This window comes from Dermochelys coriacea, chromosome 5 (genome assembly GCF_009764565.3).
Source record: "Dermochelys coriacea isolate rDerCor1 chromosome 5, rDerCor1.pri.v4, whole genome shotgun sequence".
In the NCBI taxonomy this organism is placed as follows: Eukaryota; Metazoa; Chordata; order Testudines; family Dermochelyidae; genus Dermochelys; species Dermochelys coriacea.
In genome coordinates this window covers 48,221,274-48,237,936 of record NC_050072.1, presented here as the reverse complement: position 1 = coordinate 48,237,936, position 16,663 = coordinate 48,221,274, and positions in this window count along the sequence as shown.

Below are 16,663 nucleotides of genomic sequence, written 5' to 3'. Positions count from 1 at the left end.
TTTCATTGATGACTCAGTCATGTTCTTCTGCTGCATTTGAGTGTCTTCCTGCTGAGAGGACTTTTTTTTGACATTTTTGCCTACTGATATGAACACTTTGGTTCTTTTTTTCCTTTGTCTTGTGTACAATATATAGGATCTGAACCGTACCTGTCATAAGCTGCCAGATAATTCATAAAGTGGAGGGGACACACCTCTGAAGAGTATCTATTTGGTGTTCTTGTGTGCTGATGTTTTCTTGCAACTCTTCCATTAGGAGATTGTCAGTATGGCTTAACAATTGGATAAACATGTCCGGCTCTTCAGCAGCCTCATTTCTGTGTGGTAATTGAACATCACTGAATCATCTGTAGTGGTGGACTATCTCTTATGTCTTCATTTAAATTGTATATGGGACTGCAGGACTTGGAGCAGGGATATACTGAGTCATCTCTTGGCTAAAACCAAGCCTATTTTGCCCTTCACCCCTTAATATCTACTGTAGCAAAGTGTGTATTGTGAATAGCAGTAGTATTCCAGCAGCAGTCACACTGGTGCCAAATACAGAGGTGAAATAACTTGTCTGCTCCTACTCAAGATTCTTTTACGCATCCAAGGATCACATTAGCCCTTTTGGCCATAGCATCACAGTGGGAGTTTATGTTCAGCTGATTCTCCACCATCACCCCAAATAGTTTTCAGAGTCACTGCTTTGCAGGATAAAGTCCCCCACCAAGTATGTATGACCTACATTCTTTGTTCCTAAATGCATACCTTTACATTTAGCCATATTAAAAAACATATTGTTTGCTTGTACCCAGCTTACCAAGAAATCCAGGTCGCTCTGTGTTAGTGTAGGGGACATAACCTCTGACAATGTGCTCACCATTTACCACTCCCCCGATTTTTGTGTCATCTGCAGACTTTATCAGCAATTATTTTATATTCCAGGTTATTAATAAATATTTTAATTAGCCTAAGGGCAAGCAAGAACTGATCCTTTGGAACTCCACTAGAAACACACCCACGCATTGATTCCCCATTTCCAATTACATTTTGAGACCTATCAGTTAGCCAGCTTTAATCCATTTAATGTGTGTCATGTTGATCTTACCTTTCTAGTTTTTTTTTAATCAAAATGTCACATACCATGTCATGCCTTATGGAAGTCTAAGTATATTACATTAAAACTAGTAATCTCATAAAAAAATCAAGTTACTTTAACAGGATCTGATTTGCATAAACAAATGTTGATTGGCATTAATTTGATTACCCTCCTTTAATTATTTATTAATGGAGTCCTGTATCACCTGATCCATTATGTTGACTGGGTTCAATGTCAGACAGGTGTAAAAACACCTTGGTCATCCCATTTACTCTTTTTAAAATATTGGTACATTTGCTTTCTTTCAGTCTCCTGGAAGTCCCTCTGTTGGTCTAACCTGTGACAGGGCAGGCACAGATCTATCATTAGGCAAAATCTCTATCATGAGAATCAAGGATCCATACTGGGAATTGTTGGCTGCAGGAAGGCATGCTGAGAAGGAGTGACGGGAAATATAAGGAGTAGCCTTCCCTCAGAACGCAGTGGTGATAAATTGTATAGTCAATTGCTTGACCACACTTGAATATATTTCATAATGAACCAGAAGCCAAATAATCAATGTCAGTCAGGTTATTGCTCTAAGCCAATAATATAGTACAGGAAAAAGGTTCAATAAGGTGCCAGTCTCCAGGAAGCAGTCTCAGTCAGTGGTGTTGCATTCACTTTACACAAAAGGTATGCTCCCAAAGTTGCTCATTTCAGATGGTATTGTTTATATGATGATTTTACAAGTTACACATTTCTTAACACACCACTAAAATCCAACCCATCAGTTTGTCCCAGTTCCTAACTTCTTGTTCTGTTTCTTCTTTTTCTTTGTTTTGGCTATTAGCGTTCCAGATACTGGTCCATGAAGGTACTTCCCTAGCTTGTACTAAGACATAGGACAAATGTATCTTTATTTTGACACGTTTCCTAGCTGCTTCAGCAAATGCAAGTTGCTATGGGATACTTAGCATAAGTGGACAGGATTATGGTGTAACACCGACAGACCCCAGTCATCAGCAGGCAGAATCGAACCTGGCCCCTCTAGAGCTAAATGCATGAGCCTCTACTGCATGAGCTAAAAGCCACATGGCCCTGAGCTAACGCTGTAGAGCAGACTCCTTAATCTCTCTCTAAGTGCTCTCGGTGCCACTAGATGTGATAGAACACCACACCCAGGAGGTGTGTGGGTTTCAATGGCATTGGCCAGTTTAGGGTATATCACTGTTACAATATTTATGCTTCAAGTTACTGGTGCTTAATGCCTCCTTGTGTGTATATCGTACGGATAATATATACTATATGTAATAGATAATCCTATTATTATGATACATATATGCTAGCCAGCATATATTAGTCAATAGGGGAGTGGGTAGAGAGAGACTAGACCTCCAACAGGTCTAGTCTCATGTCTACACTGCAGCTGGGAGTGAGCCTCCCAGCACAGGTAGACAGGTAGCGCTCTAAAATAGCACTTTGTGACTCGGTAGCTCATGCTCTAGCCCACCCTTCCAACTCAGAGTCTGAGTGGCTAACTCACATATCCACTGGAGTGGGCATCATCCACCGTGGTATTTTTAGCGTGCTACCGAAAGCCCTGCTAGCACTAGTCTCTATACCCAGGCTGGGAAGCTTGATCTCAGCTTCAGTATAGACATATCCCCAGATGATGTCTAGGAGAAAGCCTGTAGGTTGCTGAAGGCCTGAAGAGGCAGGACATAGAAAGAAACCCTGAGATGGGGTAGGCTGCAGTGGAGTCAGAGACTGCATATGAGCCTTGTCCCGAAGAATGGAGACTCTCACCATCCCAAAGCAGGATTCTTTGGCCTGGAATGAAGTGGTATGGTGTGGGGTTGCACTCATTTAGGGGTCCTACTCTAGGCTGGTGTTTCTGGGAAGTGGGGGGAGGGGAACGAACGACATAGAATGGCCATACTGGATCAGACCAATGATCCATCTAGCTCAGTATCCTGTCTACCAACAGTGGGTGGTGCCAGATGCTTCAGAGGGAATGAACAGGACAGTTATCAAGTGATCCATTCCTGTCATCCAGTGCCAGCCTCTGGCAGTTGGAGGCTTAGGGACACCCAGAGCATGGGGTTGTGTCCCTGACCATCTTGGCTAATAGCTATTGATTGACCTATCCTCCATGAACTTCTTTAATTCCTTTTTGAACCCAGTGAAGCCCTGCATCTCTTTCACCTCCATGTGCATGTTACTCTGAATTACGTTTGGATGGAGGCTAAAAGACCAAATTCTGAGGCAGCAGGACTGGGGCATCAAGGTGAGGAAGCTAAGGCACAGCTGAGTTCTGATACTAAAAGTCTGATCCATGACAATCTTATACATCTTATCCTAGCTTATGTACAAGAAATGCAGATATTCTTTCCCATATACAGTAACTATCTAATCTTTTAAATTCCTAGCAAATCCTTGACCTCAGTAATATATACAATGACTGGTACCTAGAGGTACTTTCTAGTCCACTTGCTTAATGACAGGTTTCAGAGTACAGCTTACGAAAGCTTATGCTCTAATAAATTTGTTAGTCTCTAAGGTGCCACAAGTCCTCCTTTTCTTCTAGTCCACTTGTAACCGAGGAGGATGTTAGACACTATCTGAGGGATAAACTTTTTTAAAAGAAGCAAGCCTGGATAATTTACACTGAAGAGTCCTAAAAGTTGTCTGAGGAGATCACTGGGCTGCTGATATTAATTTGTAATACTCTTGGAATATTGGGGAAACTGCAGAAGAGTGGATGATTGGTAATGTTGTGCCAATATTCAGAAAGGGCAATTGAGATGATCTGGGTAACTCTAGGTCGGTTAGCCTGACATCAGTACTGAGCAAAATAATGGAAAAAATGATATCAGATTCAAATGACAAAGAATTAAAGGTTGGGGAGATATTTAATGCCCATTCAACATGGCTTTAAGGAAAATAGTTCTTGTCAAACAGACCTGGTTTCATTTTTTGAGAAGTTTAAAAGTTTGCTTGATAAAGGTAACTGTGTAGATGTAATACAGTTAGCCTTTCATAAGACATTTCACAAAGTACCACACAACATTCTCATTTAAAAATTAGTACTACACAACATTAGCAAAGCACATGTTAAATGTATCTTTATGGGGAGAAAATATCAGGTGCTAAAGGTCTCTGTATTCTAGCACAGAAAGGCATAACAAGTAGCAATGGCAAGCAGTTGAAGACATTCAAATTAGAAATGATGCACAAAGTTCTAACAGGGAGGGTGATTAATCATTACCACAAACTACCAAAGGAAGTGGTGTATTCATTGTCTCTTGAAGTCTTCAGACCCAGACTTGGTGCCTTTCTGGAAGTTATGCTTTAGCCAAATGCAAGTTACTGTGCTAGTGCAGGAATGACTGAACGAAAGTTAATGGCCTGCAAGATACAAAGTCATATTAGATGATCTAGCCTTAAACTCTATGAATGTGAATTTGATATCTTATTGTAATATGACAGGTTTCAGAGTAGCAGCCATATTAGTCTGTATTCGCAAAAAGAAAAGGAGTACTTGTGGCACCTTAGAGACTAACAAATTTATTTGAGCATATGAGCTCATGAGCTACAGTTCACTTCATCGGATGCATTCAGTGGAAAGCACTGAATGCATCCGATGAAGTGAACTGTAGCTCATGAAAGCTTAGGCTCAAATAAATTTGTTAGTCTCTAAGGTGCCACAAGTACTCCTTTTCTTATTATAATAGGTTCCACAGGTTAATTATGTTCTGTGTAGAACAAACTATTTCCTTTTATAATGCCTACATTTATTGCATTTCAGTTGTATTGGATGTCCTGTTCTGGCAAAGGATAATTAGAAGGGCCAGGACAAACTGGTCTGTACCATTCATTATTCTCAAAAAGAAAAGGAGTACTTGTGGCACCTTAGAGACTAACAAATTTATTAGAGCATAAGCTTTCGTGAGCTACAGCTCACTTCATCGGATGCATTTGGTGGAAAAAAAAAAAAAAAACCCACCAAATGCATCCGATGAAGTGAGCTGTAGCTCACGAAAGCTTATGCTCTAATAAATTTGTTAGTCTCTAAGGTGCCACAAGTACTCCTTTTCTTTTTGCGAATACAGACTAACACGGCTGCTACTCTGAAACCATTCATTATTCTGAATGCTATCTATGACCCTTCTCCAAACTGACCAGTCATAATTCCTGCATGCATGGAGATCTCAATTTTTGTTCTCTCACTCCAAACCCCTGTGTAAAAAGAAGAGTGACTTTGAATGAATGGAGTCAAACTTCTTTGCATGTCCATGCCAGATCATGGCTGCTTTTCACCATTCTCCATGTCTTCACCCCCATGGCATAGTTAGGAAGAGACAAGAGAGAATACATGCTATTGTTTCTTTTTGCTGGGGCTAGCTATCACATGAAGAATTGGAGTGATTTAGGATTGTCAGGTTTTGTCCTAGTAAACTGAGATACTATGGGCAGAGAATATACTTTTTGTAAATTGCTGTTGGAAAATCAAAACTTGTTTTTGTTCTAATCTAGTTCAAGTGTGCAGATTTTTATCTTTAAATCCAGTTCTCTGCTCATTGTCCTGCTGAGTCACTTTTACATCAGGGCAGGATATAGCTCTGGCCTGTGAAATACAGTCTGCATCTTGTTGTTCGTCATTTATATCAATGGACATCATAATTCTAATTCAGGTTCTTTAGTCTGAAGTCAGCCAGGCTATTTAATCTTATAGTAGAGGTATACAATGAAACCCTCTCAGCCTAATGGGTTCAGGCATATCTTTCTTTGGCTGATCTCCAGGAACTGATTGGTGATTTGTAGGGTTTTTTTCTGCCTTTAACTAAGAGAATTTACTTAAAGCAAAAGACTTTTCTTTCTTTCTACAGGGAAGGAGAATTTTATCCAGAATACTCCCTCTGCCCAACCCCACTGTGCACACTTGTGTGGGGTCAGTTCTTCCCCACTCTTGCAGGAACACCCTCTCCTTATATAACCCATCCCCATTGCAGGGAAGCCACCTCTATTGCTTCTGGTTCCCCAAATGATTGTCAGGCTAGGAACTGGTTGTAGTGGGAAGAGGAGAGCTTGTCAAGGGTGAGGCAAAGCTGGTTGTGTAATATTTGGTTTGAGCTAATGTATTAACAGCTTGGCTTGTTTGTTGTCATTTCAAACTGCATCAGGGAGTTTGGATTCTGCAGTAAAATAGGAATGTATAAAAGGAAATGGGGGAGAGCAAGTATTCTGGGAAAAATTTCCTTATCCCTGAAAGCAGTAAAGACAAGTACATTGGAGTTCTATGCTGAGAAACTGTGCATTAGAACTCTGGCGACCTCCCCCCACCTCCCTTGCTTCACCCAAGGAGAATCATGCTTTTCTTCTGCCATGAGATGCACTCTGTCTTCCATCTATATAACCCCTCTACAGCATTCCCCAGTGTCAAATATCCCCAGCATCACCAAGCAGACTGACTGCCTCAGTTTCCCTTCCACCAAAATCCCTTCTCAGCTGTCTCCTGCTGCTAGCTCTGTCAGTTCTTTCCATGTATTTGGCATCCACTCTAGATACAAACGGTCTCCTTCTCCTTGCAACTGGTTCACAGCCTGAAGACCAGTTGGCTCATATCAGGAGAGGGGAGCTTCTGTAAGGGTCCAAAAGGCCTAGACCCATCCAAGAGTTCAAACATGATCCTCTATTATCACACTGTTCCCACCTACTATCTCTCTGACCAGAACCTACCGACTTGGTGTCTCCAAGCCTATGTTTGAGCATCCACACTGTATTGGAAACCTGGGCCTCACAGCCATGCTGGTGCATTCATACTGCACTGTGCAGACTGGAATCAGAACGTTGGCTTCTGGGAGCATGTACCATCATATCCCAGGGTTCCTAGGACCCTTGCCAGCTGAAGCTGCTCTTTGGTTTGGTTCATTGTAGGTTGTGAGAGTACTTGTGTGTCCATCCTAAAGGAGTTGACTTTGTTGAATTTTCACACAAGGCTACAATTTATTTTACATACACTTACACATCAGTGTAAGAGCCAGATAGGCAGACCAGATGTCCTCAAAACCTACAATACAATAAACAAGCTCAAGTGCCAAAACAGCAAAAGATCAATGTTACCAAATGACATGGCCAGCATTCTTGGGAGTCCTCTGACCCTCTGTTCTGCTTGGCCTTTCTGGTGCATTTTGCACTTACAGGCCATGGCTGGACTGGAATGGATGAGTGCACAGGGTACATTTGTCCATTCCAAGTGCTACTGCTCCTGGCCTGTGACAAGGTCCAGCCAGCCTCTGAACTGGCCACAGCCTGCATAGGCTGGAGTATGAGCTGAAGGTGGCAGTGCAGTCCGGTAGCCACAAGCACAAGTAATCACTCTAACAGCTCCTTCTGCTGCACTGCACTGTCTTCCTCCCTCAACCTGCAGTCATGCACCATTAATTTGTCAGACAATCCCTTCCCACTCTGTGCGACCTCTATCTTTCCGCACTTCTTGCATCCTTGTCCTTTTGGAACGCTATCTGCAGATTTGTTTTATCCGGAATCTCTCATCGGCTTATCTTGGACGTGTTCTCCTTGCCCACAGTAGGTAGCTCTGCTCCCCCAGGCTCCTGGTGCCATGTGTTTGCCCTGCAGAGGTAGAAGGGCCTTGAAAGGAAAATGACAGCATTGTTGTCTGACCATGATAAAAAGTTACACTTGCCCCTCTGTCAAAGGGGGGAGCTGCTTACATTCAAGGTCAAAGATCCTTTTTATCTATGGGGTTTATTTTAGTCACACAAACACTGGCCACTTTAGTCATCCTTTGGAGCAGCACTGAAAACCATCACACATCAGGGTAAGATACACATAAAAAATTCAGTTGGAATTGAAATGATTTATATATCCCCTTCAGTTTTTCTGGAGATGGGGGGACTTATGAGTGGTCTAGTCACTAGCTATGTTTTTTCCATCCTTTCAGGCGGGGCAAGATGTGGAGAACATTGATATTCTGGAGGTCCCCAAGCAGAAGTAGGAACTTCTGTTCCAGGCCAGTGGAGGACAGTCATCTGTGTGTGCTAATCTTCTAGTGAGTGGCCAGCACATTTCGGAATGGATGGAGCCCATGAGTTAGAGGCGGTCCTAATGTCATACCCTGGAAAGTAATCAAACATCTGGAGTTCCTACTCCATGAGAAGTTTGCTTTCATCACCCGCCAGCAATGGGTGAAATGTCATGTTTCTTATGTTCTTATGTGATGGTAAACAACAAGATGCTGATTTGGCATGGAGATGCAGTATAGCCTTCTTAAAAGCACTCTGAGTTCAGGCACAGACCCAACTGACTGCCAAATGGACTCCTAATATAGACAGCCGCCCTCCATTGGCATTTGGACTCTGTTTTTTTTTGTTTGTTTGTTTTTTGCTGGGCGGGACTCCATTTACTGGTGCTCCAGGATGGTGTGGGCATGGCCCATTTATTATAAGATGTGCTGTGTTAGACAGGATGGGTTCGTAAGGCTGTTAATTTTGGGTACCCAACCTGTACATATACCAGTCAGTGAGTAACTAGTATAAATTTCATAACTAGTTGTTTAGCTTTCTTCCTCACTTCACAGGGTCCATTCTGAATCCTATATGGAATCGGGGGCATAAGGGAGTGTTAGGGGTGTGGCATAGGTTCTGCCCTGAACCGAAGCACACCAAAACTCAGACATTACAAACAAACATGGTGGCAGAAAGCACTTTAGCACTTGCTCTGTAGCTGGTTCTGAGGTGAGCTGCTCCCCAGGACTGTATCCAAATAGCTCCTTTGAGTACAGACCCAGGATGCTGTAGGTGCTCTGGCAGCATAGTCTCTTTGGTTGCTGGCCTCAGCACCAGGGTCAACTCTTGCTCTTCATCCGGTGGCTCTCTCTTCTCTGGTGGTGCCTGTGACTGCGGGGGTGGGGTCATCCCCTTACTCAGCATGTTGTCATGCACCACTGTGGGCTCAGTGCTACCACAGTTCTCACTATCTGGTCTAATTTCTCACAAAAGAGGCAAGAAGATGGGGAGTTAGAATCTTTGACTTTGCAGTAATCTGTTTGCAGCTGCCTTATTCATTCTCTGCATTGTTCTGCTGTCCTGTCTATCTCCAATGCTGCCAGCCACTTGCATATAGGTATGCAGATATGATCATTTCTTGGGCTCTTGCTGAAGGCAAACGTCTTGCTCGCCTCGCATCAGAGGTTAATCAGAATCTGGTTATGTGCGCACTTGATGCACCACTTCTTAGAGCTGACTACAGTAAATACACATGAGGGTTAACTGTGTTTCCAATTGAGTCCATCTGGAAATGGAGGGGTTAAACACCAAGAAGCTGCATTTGAAGTTGGTTCTGGTTCCTGGGAAGTGAATAGAAAGCTTTGGGATGGAAGGCTAGGCATAGAGCAGTTCAGCCCCCAGGGACTGTGCAATAGTAGTGGTGGACTCTGTCTGGACTTGAGCAAAATTTCTGGGCTTTGACTTGCTCACAGCACCACTCGGGCTCTGATGCACCCCCCTAGCAAAGTTTGTGGGCTGGAGTCCAGAGGAATTCTTTCCCAAGTCAGACTGATTTCTGTATGGAAGGAAAGGGGGCTTAGACCTAAACCAGAGTCGGAGCCCAAGTTTAATTTGCAATACACTACTGGCCAGAAACACTCCATGGTATGTTGTCAATTATCAGCTCTACAAAAACACTTTAAAAGCCAGTCAGTCCTTAAGTACTAAACTGGGAACTAAGTATTTTCCAGAAGACTTAGTGGCAGGGCCGGTGCAACCATTAGGCGAACTAGGTGTCGCCTAGGGCGCCAAGTGGTTGGGGGTGCCAAAAAGCGGTGACCTGGCTCGGCAGGGAGGAGCCACTTTCCAGAGAGCCAGAGTGTCGGCTTGCGGGGGTGGTGAGCCCCAGCCATGGAGGAGCAGGTGTGGCCCGGGGAGGACAGCAGCCCTGCAAAGGCGGCGGTGCCGCTAGCTGGGAGCAGCCGTGCCCCCTGCCCCTCCTGCCCACCCTGCGACCTGGTGCACGCCCCCCCCAGGGGCTCCTGCAGGCTGCAGCAGATGCATGTGGGCAGCCCCCATGCGCTCCCCGGCTCCCCCTCACCGCGCTCCGGCTCTGTGGCTCCCAGGAGTGTGAGCCGCCTCTGGGGTGCGGGGCCACAGAGCCCGAGAGGGGCGCATGGGGGGCCACCGCCTACATGCATCTGCTGCAGGAGCCCCCGGGGGGCACGCATGGCTGCAGCCCGGGGGGGCGCCAGGTCGCAGTCCAGGCAGGTGCACCCCCCCGGCTCCCGCCTCACTGCTCTCAGGTTCTGCAGCTCCTGGGCGTGTCAGCCGCCGCTGCCCCTCCTAGAACAGGCTCAGGGTCCTGCGCCGCGATGGCAGCAGCTCCTCACATGCAGGGATGAGTGCTGCCCAATGATCTCCGAATTCCTGGTGCGGGTACCAAGAAGCAGCCAAGCAGAGGAGAGGAACCAGCTTAGGCAGCAGCCAGAAGTGTCCAGGGGGAAGGTGCTGAGAACACACTGTTCAGGGCCTGATACTGGTTTGACCTCTGGCATCTCAACTGGGCTCAATCCTAGGTACACAAACTATACCTGTGCTGCATGAAGGACCTCAGAAACAAGCCTGACTTGGAAATTCACATAAGTGCTGAATTTGTGCCCCTGCTTTGTGTGTGTGTGTGTGTGTGTGTGTGTGTGTGTGTGTGTGTGTGTGAGAGAGAGAGAGAGAGAGAGAGAGAGAGAGACGTATGTCCCTGTGTGCCTGATGTGTGTCTATGCATCAGTTTTGTATCAATGGGCATCTCTGTGTATCATGTGTGTCCATCTGTTTGACATGTCTGTCTCTGTGTGTCATGTGTGTGTCTCTCTGAGTGACATCTCTGTCCATGGGACGTGTCTGTCTGTGTCCCTCTATGTGCGATGTGTGTGACATGTATCCTTGTGTGTGTGATGTATCACATGTGGCCTGGGGGGAGTGTGTCTCTGCCTGTGTGAATGTTCAGAGGATTAGCAGCAGAGCTGATATAGCTGATAGCACTGGGTGCACCTTAGGACGCTCTGGTGAGCATCAAAAATCAGGATGTTTATTTGGAGCTCAGTCCTGGGTCTGCTGAAAAACATGGATTCAGGGTCTGGAGTGTCTCATGTGGCAAAAGAAAGGGCCATCTCCTCTGTACCTCTGAGATAAGGGAGGGAGTAAAAACTGGATCATCCCATCCCAAATGACTCATACAAGTTCCAGGAACTTTCGGCTGTAGCCAAATCAGTTGTGCAACATTGAACTTGCATGTGTGTGGCACACTGCAGGCAGCAGGGAGAGGTGAGAGTCTGTGGCTGGAGTTGGTGGGTGTGGTTGTGGGACAAGATAATATCTTTTATTGACCAACTTCTGTTAGTGAGAGAGATGAGCTTCCGAGCCAAGCAGAGTTCTTCTTCCCTCTGGGAAATATACTCAGTCACTGCTAAATACAAAGTGGAACAGATTGTTTAGCATAAGTAGTTAACATGCATTTCAAGGGACCATTCAAGGTGAAGTGGCCACTTAACAGATTCAGGCTGTCTGAGGTTTGGTTGTGGCTTGGGCTGGGTTTTTTGTGTGCAAATGGGGAGTGTGTGATTGTTGCAGCTGCTGTACTGTGTGTAGTGTAATGTATGTGACTGCAGCCAAGTTGTCACAGCTAGTACATTGGCTCTGCAAGTGCCTATGGGATGGTCGTTGCAGAGGAGAACGGAGAATGAAATTGACCTTGGCAAAGCCAGTGAGTGGACTCAGGGCAGGGGCCGCCGGGGTGGGTTGGGGAGGTCAGACCAATGGTCCATCCAGCCCAGTATCCTGTCTACCGACAGTGGCCAATGACAGGTGCCCCAGAGGGAGTGAACCTATTCAGCACTTGTTTAATTTTAAGCATAGAAACATAGAAATATAGGGCTGAAAGGGACCTTGAGAGGTCATCCGGTCCAGTCCTGTGCAGTGAGGCAGAACCAAGTAAACTCACTGTACCTCACAGATGCTGTCCAATCCATTCTTAAAAACATTCAATGATGAGGATTCCACACCTTCTTTGTAACAGCCCTTAACCTATTTGAAGACTGTTACCTACTCTTCCCTCTCCCCTCACCCCCAGCGCAGTCATCTTTTTCTCAAGACTTAAACATGCCCCGTTTTTTTTAACTATCCTAAAAGGTCAGGTTCTCTAAGCCTTTTACCATTTTTGTTGCTCTCCTCTGGACTTTCTCCAATTTGTCCATATCTTTCTCCAAGTTTGGCACCCAGAACTGAACTCCAGCTGATGCCTCATGAGTGCTGGGTAGATTGCGACAATTACATACAACATTCCTGTTAATACACCCCAGAATGGTTTGAGCCTTTTTTTGCAACTGCATCACATTGATGCATTAAAGTTGTGATCCACTATAACCCCCAGATCCTTTTCAGCAGTACAACTACCTAGCCAGTTGTTTCCCATTTTGTAACTGTGTGTTTGATTTTTTTCCTTCCCAAGTGTAGTACTTTGCACTTGTTTATTGAATTTCATTTTGTTGACTTCAGAGTAATTCTCTAATTTGTCAAGGTCATTTTGAATTTTAATCCTGTCCTCCAAAGTGCTTGCAACCCCTCCCAGCTTGCTGTCATCTGCAAATTTTATAAGCATACTCTCTACTCCATTATCCAAGCCATTAATGTAAATATTGAATAGTAGGACCCAGGACTGACCATTACAGGACCCCACTAGATATGCCTTCCCTGTTTGACTGCAAGCCATTGATAGCTAACTACTCTTTGAGTATGGTCTTGCAACCAGTTGTGCACCCACCTTGAAATTTCATCTAGATCACATTTTTCTAGTTTGCTTATAAGACTGTCATGTGGCCCTGTGTCAAAAACCTTACTAAAAGCAAGATCTATCTTCTGTTTCCCCATCCACTAGGCCAATAATCCTGTCAAAAAGAGGAAATCAGATTGGTTCTTGATAAATCCATGCTGGCTGTTGCAACCTTATTATCCTCTAGATGCTTACAAACTGATTATTTAATTTATTGCAGTATCTGTTCAGGTATCTGAGTTAGGCTGACTGGTCTGTAATACCCTCGGTTGTCTGTTTCGCTTTTTAAAGATAAGAACTATGTTTGCCCTCCTCTAGTCCTCTGGGACCTCACCTGTCCTCCATGAGTTCTCAAAGATAATTACTAACAGTTCTGAGATTGCTTTAGCTAGTTCCTTAAGTGCCATTGCATGAATTTCATTAGGCCCTGACAACTTGAATACATAAAATTTATATAAAAATTCTTTATTCTGTTCTTTCTTTGTTTTGACTTGTATTCCTTCCCCCTTGTTGTTAATATTAATTTTGCTGAGTATTTGGTCACCAATAACCTTTTCGGAGAAGACTGAAGAAAAATAAGCATTAATCACCTCAGTCATCCGCTCTCCTTCCCCACTGCATAGAGAATCTATACTTTCCTTCATCTTTCCGTTGTGCCTAATGTGCGTTAAAGTAGGGCTGTAAAGGGATTTTAAAAAGTAATTGTGATTAAACAGTTTTAATTGCACTGTTAAATGGTATTCTAATATTTATTTAAATATTTTGGGGTTTTCTGTATTTTCAAATATAAGGTCTTGAAGACTTGAAGGTCTTGGGGGCTCTCAGATTCTCTCCTGCTTGGGGCTCCAGCCCCTCTAGGGACTTGGGGCTGTGGACTGGGGCTGCTTCAACCCCCTGCCGCTGATGCCTCCCGTCCCACCCACAGGTATGGAATTAAGGTGTTAAAAAAATTAACGTGCTAATTTTGCTTTCAGAATTGCAGGCGTTCATTGCAATTAATTGACAGACATAGTTTAAAGAGCCTCTTCTTATTACCTTTCATGTCCCTTGCTAGGTGTAACTCATTTTGTGCCTTAGCCTTTCTGATTTTGCCCCTATACATGTGTGCTATTTTTTTTGTACTCGGAAATTCATCCATGTTTCCACTCTTTCTAGGATTACTTTTTGATTTTCAGGTCATTAAAGAGCTCCAGATGGAGCCATTGTGATGCTTTGGGGTTTCATCTAGACCAGTAAGGGTTTTTGTCATCACCTTCTCTGTAACACTTCTGTGCTATGCAGCTTAGGCTCAGAGCCCTGACCAAGAAACATGCTCACAGCAGAATGGCCTCACCCTGGTTTCTACCAGCCTGGTTACTGCTCGCCAGGTGACCCAACAGCCCTTCCAATCTCTCCTGTAATGTTCAGTCCCTCTCACTGGACCCTCACAGAAGTTATCAAGTTCGCTGCCTCCAAAGAGACAGAATACACAACAGCCTGCTAGATAAGCAGAGGATTTTACCCTTTAGTTTAATCTACACAGAGATGCTTTTGTAAAAGTAAAATAAGTTTTATTAACAATAGAACTTAGATTTAAGTGATACCAAGTAGAGAAGGAACAGGGATAGAAATGATTACAAACAAACAAAAGTAAAAATATGCTTTTATCACTAAAATCTAACTTGTGCGTGTACTGCATGTCCTCCCAGCTTTCACATAGTGATGCCAATGGGTAAGGTGATAACTTATTTAGAGTGTAAGCCGATCAGGGTGGGGAAGCTCTAGGTCTGTTTACATTGACTGGCACAATAGGATACCAATCTTGGTATGTAGGCTCTGTGATAATATACCTAATAACCTGACTTTCATTATTATAGCCTCTTGCTTTCACTTGCTCAGAACTGTCTCAAAAATTCTCCTTTAGGGCTGAAACTTTCCATGCTGAGCCTCAGCCTTTAAATTAAAATGTAAAACTGATTTCTTTGATTCCCACAAACAAACAATACCTGCTGCAAGAGTATATCTGGACAAAAGAAGATCCTTTATTGTAAGGCATTAAGACCTATATGTTAGGCATAGTATACAACATATTAATGGGTATTATGTGCACAATATGTATATAATATACATTATGCATTTATATGAGTGTTGGAAAGGTATGTTAACTGAATGCATTATGCCTTTCCCACAATTCTGTTCATCTGTGGCAAGTATCTGCAAAGCTGAAGGCAGGTTTGGCACTAGAAAAGAGAGCCCGCCAAAGCCAAAATATGTGAATGGTGTGTCTTATCACAGGTTGGGATGATCCCTTTATCCCAGCTGGTTTGAAATATAATATCCAAAACAGAGATAAGACAAGTACAGAACAAAACAAGCTAAGGAACAGTTACGGACTGGTGGGTTGGATTGTAACAATGTGTCAAGAGTTGTGTAACTTATAAAATAATACTAAAATGCTGCTGGCTGAAATGTGCATCTTTGAAGTGCACCTGTGTAAGGTGAACATGCTACTAGATAAGAATTGCTTCCTGAAAAGTGGGTAGGTAGGTTGCCTTTTCATATTGTACTGCTTTATCTTTAGACAGTACATATAGCTAAGTTTGGCTATTTGGTCTCTTAAATATTTTTAAGACTGAACTGCAGCTGTAGTAAAACAGTTGGCTATACCTTTTAGTCAATATGATGATCACAGTATATATGCAAGAGAGGCAATGTTGAGAATTTATTTCAAGCCTGTAAGGACTATTTGTATCTCCCCTTCTTTGTGGGAATAGCTGTGAATACTTCTAAATGGCTACGGCAAGGAGGTTATTTTTATTCATATTTATGATTTTTATTGTAGTAGTGCATGGGAGTCTTAGTGATGGGCCAGAACCCCATTGTGCCAGGTGCTGTACAATCACAGAACAACAACAACTGCCCTGAAGAATTTACAATCTTACATTGCTAAAGTTCCCCATTCAGATGTTTCCCAACCAGGTTAGCAGGTGAGTTGCACAAGCTACATGCACTTCGTGAAGCAGCAAAGGTGGCCCAGAGGAGTGAGTGAAAGCTTAACACCTCTCATGCACCCAGATGAGACCAAATTCCCTGAATCAAATTAGGTTGTGGGCATATGCCTTGGCCATAGATAGTTCAGAAGATGGCAAGGTGATTTCAATGCCTCATAAATCTGTTTGATCACAACTTTCCCCTTCCCATTTTACTTCTGATTTTTGAGAGGCTGGGTGGTTTGTTGCTATTACCATACTTTGTTAATGTCCAGCTCTGCTCCTTCCAAATTTTAAAGGTCTCTGAGTTGTGTTGTCAAACAGACACCTAGTCCCACATCCTCAAAGCTACTGAAGTGCCAAATTCTGCCTAAACAGCTTTTTGAGAACCTGGGCCTCATTGTATTAAGCAAGGTACTTAAGCAGATGAGTAAGTTTAAGCACATGAGCAATTCCATTGTCTTGATTGACATTAATGGGACTATTCACATGCTGAAAGTTACACATCTGATTAACTACCTAATTCAGTGCCCAGGACATGATACCAGTAGGGGGGATTCCAGATACCTTCACAGTTATTACTGCTATGCATTACACACTTCCGGGGAGAGTTCTCATTATGCAGTTGCAATGTTTGAATATCTTTTAGATTTGCTATTAAAAGCATGTTTGCAAGGCTTGTAGCCTAACGTGAAACATGCCGGCTCACTTGTTTCCCATGGAGCATGCATATGTGAACCCTCAAATCTTCCTTTCTGCTCCATTCTATGAGAAGTCATGAGTGTTATGAGAATCA